Genomic DNA, 17,385 nt, shown 5'->3' with positions numbered 1-17,385 from the left:
CCCATTCTGATTTTATACTCATCAGGAGCTTTCATTTGAGTACCCACATGCATTTTTGATATATTTTATATATTTATATATTTCACTCATTGAGACCTTTCATTTGAATACCCACATCAATTTTTCATATATTTTATATATTTATATATATTATATATATATATGTATACATGAAAAATATATCAAAAATGCATGTGGGTACTCAAATGAAAGCTCTTGATGAGTGTAACATCGGAATGAGCTTATATCGTTAAAAACATTATTAGTTAACAAAATACATTATCATTCGTTAATTATTAACATTTTCATAAATATAAGTCCATTATGATTTTATACTCATCGAGACCTTTCATTTGAGTACCCACATGAATTTTTTCATATATCTTATATATATGATATTTATAAAATATATGAAAAGTGCATGTGGGTAGTCAAGATCAACAACAATTTATAAATAAAAAATCTATTAAATAAATATTTTATCGTGGATTGAATTGTGAATCTAAACCATTCTGGAATCCACAGGAAGACACACAAAAAATTTCATTAAAATCGGTCCAGCCGTTTAGGAGGAGTTCAGTGACAAACACACGCACAGAAGAAATATATATATATATAAAGATTAATTTTGAGATTTTTTTTGTAGAACGAAAATTCATCCTTATTTTATTTATTTTAAAAACTCCGAACGCGGATGTTTTTCGGAGTGAAATTCGAAATCACTCTGAAATCACTCCGCAAATAAAAACTCTGGATTCACTCCCTACGCGGAGTGATTAATTACTTCACTCCGGAACTCCGAGTGATGGGAGTGAAATTCACTCCGGATTTTTTACAGTGTATTTAATAGAATAGAAACAGTAAATGGTTTAACTTCATGCCAAGATGATCCAAGATGAGATGAGACGAAAAGAGCGTGTACATACATTGGCGCTTGCTCTATATCTGCTCTACTCGTTTTCCAGCAAAAGTTGAAGACTGTACTAGAAAAGTGGGTCGGTCATAAATCACGAGTCTTTCTGGTTAGTCTCGCTCGGTCACTCGCAGAGATCTCTACTATAACCTGACTCTCTGACCCTACTCGTGGCGACAGCGGCTAAACGGATGGCTACTGTCGAGAACCGACGTCTTCCGCAGCATCACCAACTGACTCTTATACACCGCTTAGCTCGTTTCCTCGATCCTCCTTTTTCTTACTCCGCACTATATACATCCTCAGCTATAAACTAAGCTGTTATATCGCCATACCGCTATATAATATCTGCACGAGCTAAGTGTACAATATAATACACTGTATGGTTGGTATAGGTAAAGAACCCAACATATAATACACCACACGACGATCTGGTATCATAACTACTAGTACGAGATACGTTAAAATAGACTGTCATTGTTGGTTTATCATCCTTAAAACAACATAAAGATAAATTCATTAAATTGACTTAACTCGGCCAACTCATAAATTAACACTTATCTCTTTCTCTAATTTCTCTAACTTTAAGAATAATACAAGCCACAGAAAATCAATATTGAACCCGTCAGAATAGTGAATATTTCAATTAAAAAATATAATCAATTGTTCAAAAATTTTTTTATTTAATTAAACAGCAAAAGATTTTCCGTCATTCTTGCAAAAAAAGTTTGTGTCAAACTTTTTTATATTTTCTAACACAATCGTTTCAACTTTACACACAAAATTTTTTTTCGCTAAAGAAATAATTTTCGTGACTAAAGAAAATATTTAGGAAAAAGAAAATTTTTTTTGGTTGAAGTAAAGTTTTATTGAGTCAAGAATATTTTTTTTGCTCTGACAAAATTTTTATTTGATCCAAAATAATTCAGGCCTTTCGAAAAATTTTCTTGGTTCAAGTAAACCTTTTTTTTCCTGTGGAATTTTTTTCTTAATTAAAGTTATCAAACCAATTTAGAGTCAAAATTAAAAAAAATAAAAAATAAACACATGAAAAAATAATTAATTTTTCGCAACTTGACTTGCAACAAAATATAATAACAGCATTTTGTCTTCTATTCTGTGACTCAACAATTAGCTTGGTGGGTTAAATACCGCATATACATTACTACAAACTTAAAAAGATAGTCATGAAGTAAAGAGAGCTCGCGGTGACAAGAACACACGTGGCTGTCAGCGTACAATTAACTCTACCGTTGTTTTATATACATATGTTAAGTTGTGTACGACATAAACGCTTCACGGTAATACGGTGACCGGCTTTGTTTTGTGATCTCATTATAAACCTGGCGCTTCACGGATTGTTGCACTTATGACGGACCGCCGCTGGCATCTGGTCATTTATCTAATACATACTCTGCGTCGTGTCATGTATGCTCGTTATTATTTTAAAAATACATTACACATTACCGTTCTTGTATTTGTTCGCGGGCAGCGATATGTGTTAGGGATACACACAATATATACAATATACAACATTGATAAATAATTATGCGCTGTACCTTGACAAGTAACTAGTTCACACGATATCGTTAAATAAAGTGAACAGAAACAGTGTTTAGTGTTCTCTGTTTAAAGATACACTTGTCAGCAAAACTTTTACCGGGATAATGAACCTTAAGCCACAATTAATTACTCAACTCTGATAGTTGTTTTCGGTTGGAAAAAGACACACTCTGTCTGTCTCCGAAATATATACTCTATACTCACACAGCAATGCTAAATCGTTTGTATTATTCAACCATTTGTGCCAGGTGGAATATTCATGAACTGCTAACCGTTAAAGTATCTTATCGTCATTCAGCATTACCATCTATTACAATGAGTTCTTTTGTGTCTATGGTATGGTAAAAATAAATAAACTCACTGCGATAATTGATATTTTTTTCTTCAAGTAAAGCTAGCTTGCTTTTTTTACCTAAGTTAATTTGCTTGAAAAGTCAACGATTTTTAATTAATTCTTTACTGAAGAATTTCGCGGAAATACTCTGGAGTTTTGAAGAGTTGTGATGTTTACTTTTTAAAATTGTAAGCCAGAATATTTCAATTGAATAAAATAGGTTCCTCAGTAGGGCTTTAACTAGAAGATTTAACAAATAAAAATAAACAACAAGATCTATTTTTTAAATTCTTGAAAATATAATAAAATAAGCTTTTGTAATTATTTTAACCTAAACTTCGAATCAGGACTGAATTTTTTTTAGTTAAAGGAGCAAAATAGTATATTACACTACAAGGGCAGAAAGTTGAGATTCCTGCACTACGCGCATTATTAAATATTTAAATTACGCGACTTATTAAATATTTAAATTAAAAAAAAAAACGAGAAATATTTTTTATTCTGATAGATATTTTCAAATAAATAAATTCATTATTGAACAAATAATTATTTAAAAAAATACACAAACAGATTTTTTTCTTAATTTTTTTTTCTATGCATTTTACGATTATTATTTCATTTTTTTGTTTTTTTCTATTCTTAAAATCAGAGTTAATTTATAACTTTAAATTTATTAAATTAAATTAAGATCTTTTCTCAAAAGAAAGTAGTAATATGATAGATTATAAATTAATATCTTTATTGACAGGTGTATTTGATGCCTGCCCCCCCCCCCCCTCGACCAGCAGCACTCGCTTCGCTCGTGCCGCAAATGTCGGGGGCAGGCATCAATTTTTTTTCAAAGCAATTTTTTGTGTACTTTCGACCGGATAGCAAGAAAACTAGTATACACTACACGGGCAGAAATTTGAAAGCCCTGAACTGTGCGCCATAATGGCGGGCATCATGGTGGGCAGTGCGGGAATCTCAACTTTCTGCCTTTGTTGTGTAATATACTATTAAATTAAGAATAAAAAATTTCTGACATAGATAGCGTATAATTATAATTATTTCTTTAAAAAAAAATCTGAGAACAGTAATTTTTTAGTTTTACTGTCTAGGACCCATAAAAATGATGTTGATATTTTTTTTTAACAATCACGTATTATTTTTTAAGTTCATCAAAAATAGAATTATTTAAACAGAAATATTTTCAAAAATGGCTATTTTTCGATTCAAAAAAATTTTGAAAAAATTTGTATTCTCTTATGGTTTATTTTAAGACTAAGAAATAGAAAAAAACTGCTTAACTTATGCAAACAAATTAGAAAAACGATTTTCGGTCGGATTAAAATTTTGGTTAACATTAAAAGATTTTCAAAAATAATTGAATAATTTTTTTACACTTTTAACAATGCTTATGAATTTACTGTAAAATGGAATAATTAAAAAAAAATTAATTTTTTTAACAATGTCAACTTTTTGCATAAAAAAAATCAAATAACCGCAAATAACAATAATTATCCTAAAAATAAAAAAAAATCCTGTATAAAAAAATTAACAAATGAATCGAAGAGATAGTTTGTAAAATATAAAAAAACGGAGTGCATATTTTCAAAGTACAATTGGAAATGTAGTCTCGAATCTTGACATGTCTGGAAAGAACACAGTAAAAAATATGCATGAAGGGTGAATACTACCGGAGGGCAAACACGAAGAAAGATAAATTACAAAGGTGTAGCAGTAGCATACGTGGTGGCGGTAGACGTATGTGGAAAGCGGAGGAATCCCGGATTGGATGATCGTGCGTGCGAATCAACGACGACGACGACAGCGTTACCGTATACACTTGAAAGTTTCATTGCGTTGGTTCCGTACTTACACTCTTGGCATTACTCTGTACACTCTTTAGCAGCGAGCACTGGTTTATGTGGAAGTATAATACCCGGTGGTTGTTGTTGTGCTGCTGCAAGTGCATGACTCGAGGTGAGCCTATAATTACGCAGCTGATTTAGTATTATTTCAATTATCGCGTGCCACACGTATACACACATAACAGTCCGATAACGCGTTGGTTTAACCAAGAGGGCTGTTTTATTTTATTTTTAATTATTTTTTATATAACTTCCCTCTAAACTCCTGTACCTAACTCACTTTATACTTAATTTAAACAAGAGTATAATGATAATAATAATAATCATAATGCTAAATATGTATTTGCATTAAAGTAACCAGCACTATCTTTTCCTTAAGACGAATTATCGAGCTGGGCAAAGTCCATCACTCTTGACGTTACTAAAGCTCTACGGCAATTTGTTCAAACGATTATTTTAATCCTTATCTTTTGTGAGAACCACACATTGCATGTCCGATTATCTGGACTCGGGCTTCATGCAACTAAATGTTAAATGATTTTTTATTTATTATTCTTCAGCCTACCCGCTTTTCCACCCCGATAAAGTATCAGATACTCTTACTTTCAAGGACTTTGCTGTTATAAGAATAGAAGGAGCTATTAACAGTTTTTTAACTCCCTGGTAAATCAATTTTTTATTCTACCTAAACAACACGAAGTAGTTGTAAATGTCAAGCTGTATATGTACAATAACGAAGTAACGTTTCAAAGTTCGGGGAATAAAATTTTTTCCGCTCGGAAAAATTATTACAAAGAGGCAATACATGAAGGATATTTGCTGTTTGGTAATCGTGCTGAAAATTAACTGGCTATGTGTCTTTGTGGACAGTGAGAGAGGCATAAAGTACTTTACTTGGATTTGTACTTGTAGACGTAGATGTAGATTTATCGATTTTCAGGTGGAGAATAAAATGACGTGCGCCTTGCCTTGTACTAAGAAAATATTTTTAGCATCAGCTATTTTAAACATGGTACTTTTTTAACTTGGGTTTGCGTGACATAGAAAGGCTACGTTTTAGTTTATCCATACTATTATATTAGCTGGTTACATGGATAACTCTATAAATTTATACTTAACTACTTCCATTGTTATTATAGTGTAAAATATAAATGTCATGAAATTTTTATTTCCACAGCTCTTTTATGAAATTCTTTGCATTAGGAAGAATTTATTAGAGAAACTTCATTTATGGTGCATGTTGCTGAAGTTGAGACCGGTGAAATGAACGCCAATATATACATGCAATATGTATAAACATATATGATGTACATTGTAAAAAAAACAGTCAGAATTTAATTGAAATTGTCATCAAATTTTATCCTGGTAAAAAATTGATAATTGATAAGCGTAGCCCTTGATGTTCGTATTTTATCAATTTCGGCCTCTCAAATGTCTCAAGACCTGGAAATTAGAGCTAGACATTTTCGAAGCCTTAAAAAAATTATAAAAAGTTTGGAAAATTCAAAAGTGCACGCCTCATAACGCTTATTCATTTTTTAAGAAAAAAATTAATTAATTAATTTATTTATTATTTAATTTCAATGCCAAGGCAGTATAGCCAGATGGAAAAAGTATACAAAAAGAGTTATAATAAAAGTACACGTATGACTAATGAAAATATAAAATTTCAAAAATATTAGATATTAAGAATTGATCGTTTTTCTTTACTTTACTTTGGAATACAATTATGACAAATACAAGAAAAAAAAATAAATTTGAGTATAAAAATTGAGCATTAAAAATTTAAGAGCTAAACTCAGTGGTACAAATTATACAAATTATAGAAGATGATAATCTGAGATGATCTAGAACGATAAACTCATGTAACAAAAATGTGTAAATGAATATCAAAGGTTTGAAAATTAGGATTCATTGTCTTCTTTAAAAGTTTGAAATTAAGATTCATTATCTCGTTCACGTTTCATGAAGAATTCAAAAGTACTAGTTTTAAAAGAATTTAAGCTAAGTGAATTTGTGACTTCAAATGGTAATTCCCTCCAAATTCAGATCGCAGAAACTACGAAGGAATGTTTAAAAGTAGTAGTTGAGAAGTTTGGCATTTTAAAAGACACTTTTAATTACACATTTTAATTGTGTAATTGATTAAAAAAAAAAAATTATAATTAAGTAATTTCTTACAAAGTATTTTTTATTTTTTTTTTAAATATCGGCGCCCGTTTTTCTTGGCATATGCGCACGCAGTCTAAAAAATCTAGCTCGATCAAGTGGCGCCATAGTTTTCACGTGAAAAATGAGAAAAGTTCGTTTGGCTTTGTACGGTTGTATCGTAGTGAATTTTAATAATAATTCATTAAAAAAAAAAAATACGTAAGCTAGGCCACTGATATGAAATACGGACCCAGTTCATCGAATTCTTAAACTAATAAAAAAGATCCGGTCCTGAAATACAATTTGTTCGGGAGTAATCGTTGGTACATCCAAAATGGGGTGACATCCGGATGTCCACGTAAAATATTTTTCAAAACGTTTTTTTTTTTTCAAAATAGCAACATGAAATGATTTTTGAAAGTAAAAGATGGTTTAATTTAAGTGTTTTTTTGTTGTACATTTACTTATATCATTGTATAAGTGTAATATGGTTGTGATAGAGGCATTTAAAGATCACAAAATTACTTGACCTTGACGAGTCGAGTATAAAGCACAACCTCACGCGCTTCGCGCTATGAGGCGTGCAAGAATAAAATTTATCCCGCTAGACAAAATGGATAACGCGATTTAAAGCCATTCTTATTTCATACCTTCATCGTTTTGAACCGTTCTAAATTTTTATTAACTTTTTTACAGAAATAAAATTTACTGACAATTTTTCTGTAGGGGCTTATCTAGTGATCGACTTGAGCGCTCCAAATGGGACCGAGGGTCAAAATTCTCCACGTCTTTCAACGAGTTGATTTAGAACTATAATGTGGTTTTAATTAATAATTTCATACCATTTTTATAAATAATCTCGAGACTAAGCCCCTAGTATTATTTTGCCATAATCATGAACTTGAATATTTATTTAAAATAAAAACTTTGCTGCTTTTATCAAAAAATTTCTTTTGTTCCTGATTTGTTTGACCTGACTGCAAATAAATTATATTCAACTAAAATTTTTTTAAATATTTCTTTAGGTGTTTGATTATTCATGGCTTAATTTTTTACGACTATTTTTTTACTCGTGAAATTTTCTCAAATAAATCCGGATTTTTTATTCTAACGTCTATATAAACGTTTAAATTGATATGAAAATATTTACAGTGCAATCTCCGGTAATAGAGTGTACAAATTTACTCGCCAGTCTCTAATTACACTCCTTAATTAATTAACAAAATATATCAAAGCTTAATAATATATTTATGTAGCTAGATAAAGTGAATTAACAATTTTCTCACGGGACGTAGAATTTGAAATGATACGGACATTGAGATAGCGTTTTCCTGTAATTTACCTAACCGGCCTGCAAGAGTTATGAGTGGTTTTGACTCAAACTGGTCACTGGATGTCGTCACAGAGCCTTTTGCCTTCACAGTACAGCAGTTTAATGCGCCTCAGTACGTACATCATCTAGATTAATGCCCGTAAATGCAATTTTCACTCTCAGAGACTCAGTGGCGTGTTAAACTTGCATTCAAAGTTTGTTTACCCGACACTTCAATATTAAAACAACTCATCGCGTGGAATCCGATGCACTATACAATTAACACAAACTATTTATTCTTAAAACGAACCGATTATAAATCAGATTATTAAAAAATGTTTAATGGCTGGAAAAAACGCGCTGCGATAAAGAAATAGAAGGGGTAGGATTAAGAGAGATTTGTCATCATTAACTGATCAAGAGTCGCACATAAAATCCCGAGTTGAGTGTCGTGAAATCGTTAAGAAATAGACGCACCGACTTTAAATTTATTAGTGACACGCGGAACCACGTGCGGGCGATAAATTGTTACTATCTCCGTTTGTGCCCTACTACATACCTACGAAGTTCTTCTTATTCTCTCGCTTTAACTATTATATTATATCGTGATCGTGGAAAAATTTAAACTTACGGATAGATATAAATGTTATATATTTTATATGCACTCGACATTTCACCTACTCGACGTAATGCAGACTTTTTAAATTTCCTCAATGTTAAACTCTATTGAAGAACATGTCACCTTTTAGAAATTTTGTTTTTCACGATACGAGAGCAAAAAGATATTTTTTATGTGTAGAGTACCTACATCTAGAGAATACTCATACTTATAGAAAGTTAACAAGTTTTCAAGTAGGCGAGTAGCTCAAGTATTTTTCAGATTAATTTCTCGCCTTACCTGATATCACTGCTACTTCTGTGATATATATATATATATATATATATATATATATATATATATATATATATATATATATATATATATATATATTAGGGTGGCGCAAAAAAAACCAACTATTTTTTTTTTTTGAGTCTCGAGTGAAAAAATGTTAGTTTTTGATGTTTTAAGAGCTCTTTCCAAAGGACAGCTTAAAAAAAAATTTTTAAGATGTCGCTCCAAATTTTTTTAAATTTCAAAAGTCGTCAAAAATCGAATTTTTTTTTTTTTAATTTTTTTTCTCGTCACGGTATAATTTTATAGACTAAAAAAAAAAGTGTTTCTGAAAATTTCAGTTCAAAATTTGAATTTTGAAAGGTCGCTCATAATTTTTTTCAATTTATTAGTGCATTAGTTTAGATTTTTTCGAGCGACCTTTTACTATTCAAATTAAAATTCCATGCATTTTTTTTTTATTTAGTACAATAATCGATAAAAATACATCACGAGATGAACTAAAAATCAAGCACAACATAGAAAATATAATTTTTTTTTTAATTTAATAATTTTATTTAATCAACTGCCAGGCGTGGGTTCGAATCCTAAGCTAGTCTTAGAAACCAGCTTGGTTGAGATTTGACCTTGCCGCGTAGGTTAAGATTTTTTCAAACCAAAAAGACCCCAACGTACCACTCCCAACACCTAAAGTCGGCGATATGACTAATTGAAGAAAAAAAAAAAAAAATTATGAGCGACCTTTCAAAATTTAAATTTTGAACTGAAACTTTCAGAAACTTATTTTTTTGTTGGTCTATAAAATTATACCGTAACGAGAAAAAAAAATTAAAAAAAAAAAAAATTCGATTTTTGAAATTTTAAAAAATTTGGAGTGACCGCTTAAAAATTTTTTTTTAAGCTGTCCTTTGGTGAGGGCTCTTAAAACATCAAAAACTAACATTTTTTCACTCGAGACTTAAAAAAAAAAAAATAGTCGATTTTTTTGCGCCACCCTAATATATATATATATATATATATATATATATATATATATATATATATATATATATATATATACATTTATAATATATACATTTTACACGCTTTATATTAGCTTCACCTGTATTTAATGCAAGAGTTTGAATAACTTTAACTTTTACTTGTTATTTTCAACAAGTATCCTTCAGATTATCATTGATTTATTTTTTAAATATATTTTTTTTTAAGCTTTTATATGGAATACAACTTTAAAACATTATATTTACTGAATGAAAGATAGTTTATTAATTTGAAATTTTGAAGACATACCAAGACCTATAATTATAAAATAATTTAACTACTTTATTCTAGTATCCTGACCAAAACCGTCAGCATAAAAAAGTAACTAATTTGACAGGTTATACATACACAATTGATAAGAAATCTGTGGATATTGTCTTTTTTTTAATTAAATAAAATATAAAAATCTAACACTTCTAGTTTTCAAATATACGAAAAATTTTTTATTACATTTTATTTTTAAAAATTAAAAAAATTATATTTTAATAAAAAGCTTAGCGGAAAAGTAGAAAGTATTTTTTTTAATAACTATAATTTTACAAATATTTATAAATAAAATATTTATAAGAATTTCATCAAGCTCTTCATGCTTTTTTTTATAATAAAAAGAATTTTTTTCTTCTGCTTCAGAACTTTAATAAAGACTAAAGAATATTTTATATATAAAATTAATCCTAAATATTTTTAAGTCTTTATTAAAATTCTGAAGCATGATCGAAAGTTCTACAGACGTGCTAATTTTTATCTACAAATCAATTTCAAATTTGGATTGATCTCAAAAGTAATTCATATTTGTGTCAAAATATGAATTTCAATCTTAAATTCATTTTGAATCAGAATTTTTTTTTGCACGGGCTATTAAAGTTTATTTTTGAAATTATAATTTTATTTTCATATCAGAATTATTTACTCTATATCTTTAAGTACTGCGATAGTGTATTATCGTAAGAAAAATAGTCTCTATTTAGTTTATTCATTTCCGCGGATTACTTGTATACATTATCTACAATGATTAAAGTAAAACAGCGTATTCTGGCGAATTGGCGGTTTACGTGACTTAAAATCGTGGCTCAGATCAAAAAATTAAGCGGAATGCAATGCAGGTAAGAAGCAGTCATGAGGACGAGAATATGCGAATCACCTGGTAGGCATAAAAGTAATCCGAGAAGGGCGCGAGAAACGGGCTGCTGGATAAATGCACCCACGCCTGTTCTGCGAGCTTCTAGTCAAGTTTGCCTGAATATATGGACATGTATATAGGTATATGGTGTATAATATATATAATATATACGTATATAGGTAGTATGCGCACAGAATGTGAGTACATACACCGAGTAGGACAATACCTGCCGGGCAGCACCCACTGTCGTGGCGTAGTGAATTATAGTTGGTATTATTAAACCGCAGTCTCCACTGGTACTGGCTTCCAGCACTTTGACTTTGGCTAACTTTGGGGATCTTTGAGTTCTGACTTCCAAACTGCGGGTAAGTTTGTCTGATAGAACACATAGTTTAAGTGAGCTTGATAGCATGTGTTGGTTGTTTCTTTATAATTTTTTTTTCACTGCCAATGTATTTGATTAGTGATGGAGATAAATGTCGATTATCGGTTAAATTACAAATTTTTTAATATAATTTGTCTTTTTAATTAATTGTAATTCTTACCACAAATTATAGAAAATATTTCAATTGTTCTTCGAAAAAATTAACACCGATTACTAATGTGACTAAAATAAAATAATTTAAAATGAAAATGAGAAGTTGTTAATTAAATAAAAATGACTAAAGATCTCTGAGCTAACTGGAAAAAAAATAAGATTGGCATTAATTTAATTTTCCAGAGCTTAAAAAAAACATAACGTAAAATGTAATTATAACTAGAGCGATATTTTAAGTTAATTTCCACTCGATAAGACAAAAAAATGTAATCACACCTCTTGATGCAATTTAAATGACCTCCAATGAAGCTTTTCATGTTTATATATAAAACGTATGGAATTATTCATTGACCTGGCTTTAAATTCTTGAGCAAAAATTTATATTTTTACTACAAATTGACGAGTTAAATGATTTAACCAGTTTAAATTAAAAAATAGTTCGATTTTGTGTCATACTATTGGATGTCTTTCAATATTTTACCGTGACACTTCTTTTAATTATAGTTCAAGCTAATTGAAACCCCAATAAAGTTCATTATTAAAAATGATAAATTAATCCGAAGGCAGTAACTCGGTCAGATTAATTTTAATATCATTTATACTTCTGAATGACAGGAAATATCAATATTGTAAATCATATGAATATGAATTACCAATAATCCAATGCAATAAACTTAATCAAAGATTATTAAATTTCAAATACTCTTGCATAATTATTGAACCGACATAATCTGGCATTTAAATGGCCATTTAAAATATAATATCAACAGAATTGAACAAGTTTGATTCGGAACTATTCAATATAATGGGGTTGTTTGATATTATATCGGTTTTATCCACAGAAGAGCTCTTACATACGACATTTAGTTTTTATTAAATTTTCCTTTACTCGCGATGGGATTCGTTTGATCATTCGACTATTATATAAACTCATGCATATATGCCCCAAGTTTTATGCTTAACCTAAAAACGTTCGACTGGCTTTTTTCCAGCGCACGTTTGAATTTTCTGGAGCACCGGAAACAGGAATACCTAAAAAGAATAGTTTCTCAGAACTGTTCTACAGAACGCGATATTTCTGATAGTAATTTTGTATAAAATGCAGACTACTTAAAATCAAATATGTCGCGAGTAAAATAAAATATATAATTCATTTTTATTGTTAAAAGTTCTATTTTTTAAAAATAAGATTGTATAAATTATAATTGAAGTAAGTTATTTTTCTCCTCAATATAAATAATAATCTACTTTTGTTTTTACAGGGCAAAAAATCGAGAGTCAATTTTCACTTCCATAAATCGTAAATTTTTATAAAGATTATTTTGTTTTAAAGTCTTGTTTAATTGAATAAAATTAATTACTATAATATTATTTAAATTAACTGACGTACGGTAATTTTTAGTATTTCTTAATAAATAAATTATTGCAGAGAGAATTTATCAAAAAGAAAAAAAAAGCTTGTAGTAGAATTAAAAATATTATTGATGCAAGTACATAAGTATTTTATTTTATTTTCTTTCTGTATAACTCATTAGCCTTAAGGCAAATAAGAGTCCTTATCAAAATTAACGCGATTCAAGGCATTTGTTGTATCAAACTTAGGGAAAAGATTATATTAATTTTGAAAATCTCTAAGAACGAATTTAGTAATTTTTTAAACGAATAATAATTGTTTTATATTTTCATTTAATGAAATAAATAGAGAATTCACTTAGCGAAATTTTTTTTATTTATAATATATAAAAATATTTTTTCGCAAGTTTTTTATTCATTTAAAAAGCTGAAAAAACAATTGTACTCTGTTGTTTTGAACTTAATAAAAGTGCAACCTCAACAATTAGCAAAAGTATCTTCATCTTTAACTTGAATATTTACTTATCATTGTTCAGTTATTCGTATAATAACTTTCATGATGTGGTTGGGGAGCTATTGTGATGCGCTGAACAATCCCATACAGCATATAACAGTAGAGTAATAAAATAAGCAAAAGTACAAGTAAACTCTGAGCAACGATAAAAAAATATGGGTCACGTGTTTACAGTCCTCTGTTGAAACTCAAAGCCCAGAGGGATATTTTCAGTCTTGTCTAAGCACTTGTACTTGGCTGATAGTGTACTGGTTGCACGAAAACCCCAGTAGAGGTTGTATTCAAGGTAAACATGTCTTACCCACACAGACACACAGACTACGTGACAATGTTCATAGTCCACAGTCCAGAGTGTTCTATTGTTATTATTTAGTCGTGTACGTGAGATGCAAGAAGAAGCTGGAAGAAGAATGATTGAACAAGTTCCAAGCATTTTCCGATCCTCGTGACAGAGCTCCACGGCAAAGAGCTTCTAAGATATTGGGTGCCTGGAGATAGCTACTATGAGTACCTTAACCCATCCCCCAGTGTGTGTACATAGAAAACTGAGTTCCATACTTTGACTTTCCCGGAAACTGCCGTCATGGATTTTCCAGTTACATGCCCTGCCTCTACTCCCAGTGTTATTGCTTCAGCACAATGGCTGCTGCCAGTAGTTTGAATTCAACCGGAATGTATGTCGCTAGGTCAGAACATACGTTGCCTGAATCGTTTCCCAATAAAAATCTTCACGTACCAATACTTTGTTCTCCATCTGTTTAAGGGCCTCTTCTATGCTAAGGAATCGGTTATACGCGTCGTTGGATTCATCGATTCACTATTCGTTATTCTATTTCATTTATTAAATTATTTTATACGTATGCAATTCAAATAGATTTTTAGAGAGGAATCATTTTAAAATCTATTGGTAGTATAAATGTTTAAAAATCTTATGAAAGTTACTTTATTTATAATTCATCGATCTTGGTTTATTTAAAGCCGTCACGGTAATTTTCAGTCGTATGCATCAACTTTGTTTTATTGATATTTTGTATAGTCGGATTATATAAAGACTGTGTGAAGTTGGAACTTTAGTTTCAAGACTTTTTAACTAAGGAAGAAAATTTGTTTTCAATTATTCGAAGGTGCTTTAATTGATGCCTTCATTAATTATAAGTTTTAACGATAATCATCATTATAGCACAGTTTTTCAAAATAAAAAAAAAATGATAGTTTTTAGGATAAAAAAATTAATCTTTTCTTTATACCTCGGTCGAAAGTACGCATCTTTTGCACCTATTTTGAGGCAGAAAGTTAAAGATTCGTGCATTGGTAAAGCTACACATTCGCCCTCTATAACAGCAGGAGCATAAAATGCTTTCGTTACTGCGACTGACATTAGTCATTTGTTACTAACTATGTGTTGTTTACGCTGATCATTTACGATTGATGGTACAATACAACTTGGTTATATTTATTTCTTTCTATCTTCTACTTATATGAAATATTTCATATATAGATAAAGATACAATTGTCGTAAGAGTGACTAGATCATCCAATGTAACTTATAATCCAAACAAAAACAGTTTCACTGTAAAAAAATCACGCTAAGTCCACGTTCATAAGACTATTAAGAAAAAAAAATTTTATTTCTTTACAAAAAGATATAAAATAAAAAATTAAAAAATCCAAGTAACCGATATGGTTGTATATGATTTTCGGAAATTAAAAAAAATTTTGTTGTAAATTTAAAAATTAAAAGAAACAATTTTGGAACGTATTTAGTGTGCGTGGTAACGAAAAATTTCACTTTTTATGAAATTCCTAAAATCTATCTACTAGGACTTTAAAAAAAAATTGAAGTACACAATGATGCACACCAAGTACGTTCCAAAATTGTTTCTTTTAATTTTTAAATTTACAACAAAATTTTTTTTAATTTCCTAAAATCATATACAACCATATCGGTTACTTGGATTTTTGAATTTTTTATTTTATATCTTTTAGTAAAGAAATAAAATTTTTTTCTCTTAATAGTCTTATGAACGTGGACTTGGCGTGATTTTTTTACAGTGAAACTGTTTTTGTTCGGATTTCAGTATTTTTTGTAATTATAATAAAAATTGACAATTTTAATTTAATACATTTCCGGTGGCAAACTATCCCCTTTAAGCTATAGTTCATGTAAAAGTTATTCTTGCGCCGCCTGGCGTGTGTAATTGCAAGCTGTCAAATATCTTTTTTTCACTGTAGTTTCCCATCTATTATAAGATTAGCATGCATCCTTATATTATTTAGTCTCTGGTCGTCCGCTTTTTACATAAAAAAAAAAAAGTTAAAATCTAAAAATCTGGGTCGCTATAGTTTGTGCTAATTATTTTTAATAATTTTAAATAGAAATTATAAAGATAATTGATAATAATCAAGTAATACGCGTAATAAAAAGCATGAACTACTATTATAAAATATCATATAAAAAAAAAATCAAAATAAATTTGAAAAAAAATTTGTAACCTCAAAAAACCGTTCTGCTTACGGTATATACACACTCGGTAATCTGGCTTGAGAACGGAACTTGGCGCCAGACTCTATCGAGTCTGTTGACCAGGTTGTACTGTACTAAGATTCACTTTGACAGTGACGTGTGTAAAATGGATCAACTTTATGTAATTAATGAATTATTTAAAAAAATGTACGCAGTAACGACAATTTAATTTGATTTTTATTAATTATTGTTAATTTTCAGATAATATGCTCGTTTTTTTTTTATTTTTAACCGAGAATAATCTTTATTATATTTGTTGAATTCAAGCAATTTCAGTTTTATTTAATCTATAAATGTTTCAAAAAAAAAATTTGTTAATTATTTTTTATTTGATTTTACATTAAAATTTTTTTACTTGATGCCTGCCTCCCCGACCAGCAGCACTCGCTTCGCTTGTGCCACAAATGTCGGGGGCAGGCATCAATTCTTTTTCGATGCAGTACATTAAATATTTTACGTACTTTCGACCGGCTATAAAGAAAAATAGTATACACTACACGGGCAGAAGTTTGAGAGCTCTGAACTGCGCGCCGTGATGCCCTCGGCTACGCCTCGGGCATCATGGCGCGCAGTGCAGAAATCTCAAACTTCTACCCTAATAGTGTAATATACTAGTAAAGAGTTTTATTGTAAATGAAGACGAAAAATTATTGAGTCAAGTAAATTTTCACTGATTTTTCTTTTAAATCACGTAATTTTTTTTTTTGAGCGCAGGTACCTTATCATTAAAAATAACTTTCAAAATACAACTTGAAGACTCAACACAAATCGACCGTATTTATATGAAACACATTGCAGCTTTTGTTGCAGATGACAGGACCATTTTCCGAGCTACAGAAATACGATAAGATTTTACAAGGATTTGTCTATCTTCTGACTTAGTCGTCGGAGTTAGTTTGCTGAGTGGAATAAAACTTTGCCGAGCTTAGATTACAAGAATAGATACATTTGCTTTTTTACTTTTCTTCAACTCTATTTTTCCCGAGTAAGAGTAAGATCCGAGTGAGTTGAATTGAGGTAAAGCGGCTGTTCGTTCGTTGGAAAAAAGTTTATCGTCAAGGCATCAAGAGGGCGATTGGTTTCTGAACAAAACTAATTTCATCGATTCGGTTATCGCGACCTATCGCTGGGGACACAGAAAACTAATAAACCCCCGTGACAGGTGAGTTAACAACAGCTTCAGAACTTTCGACGGCTAGACATCTTTGTCTCTCCTAGACTGACGTCAGGCTGGATTATATTCTGGCTCTTCGTCAGGTATCAATATAAAAAGGATA

Source organism: Cotesia glomerata, linkage group LG3 (genome assembly GCF_020080835.1).
Source record: "Cotesia glomerata isolate CgM1 linkage group LG3, MPM_Cglom_v2.3, whole genome shotgun sequence".
Classification (NCBI taxonomy): domain Eukaryota; kingdom Metazoa; phylum Arthropoda; class Insecta; order Hymenoptera; family Braconidae; genus Cotesia; species Cotesia glomerata.
Note: the sequence above shows the minus strand (reverse complement) of the source record.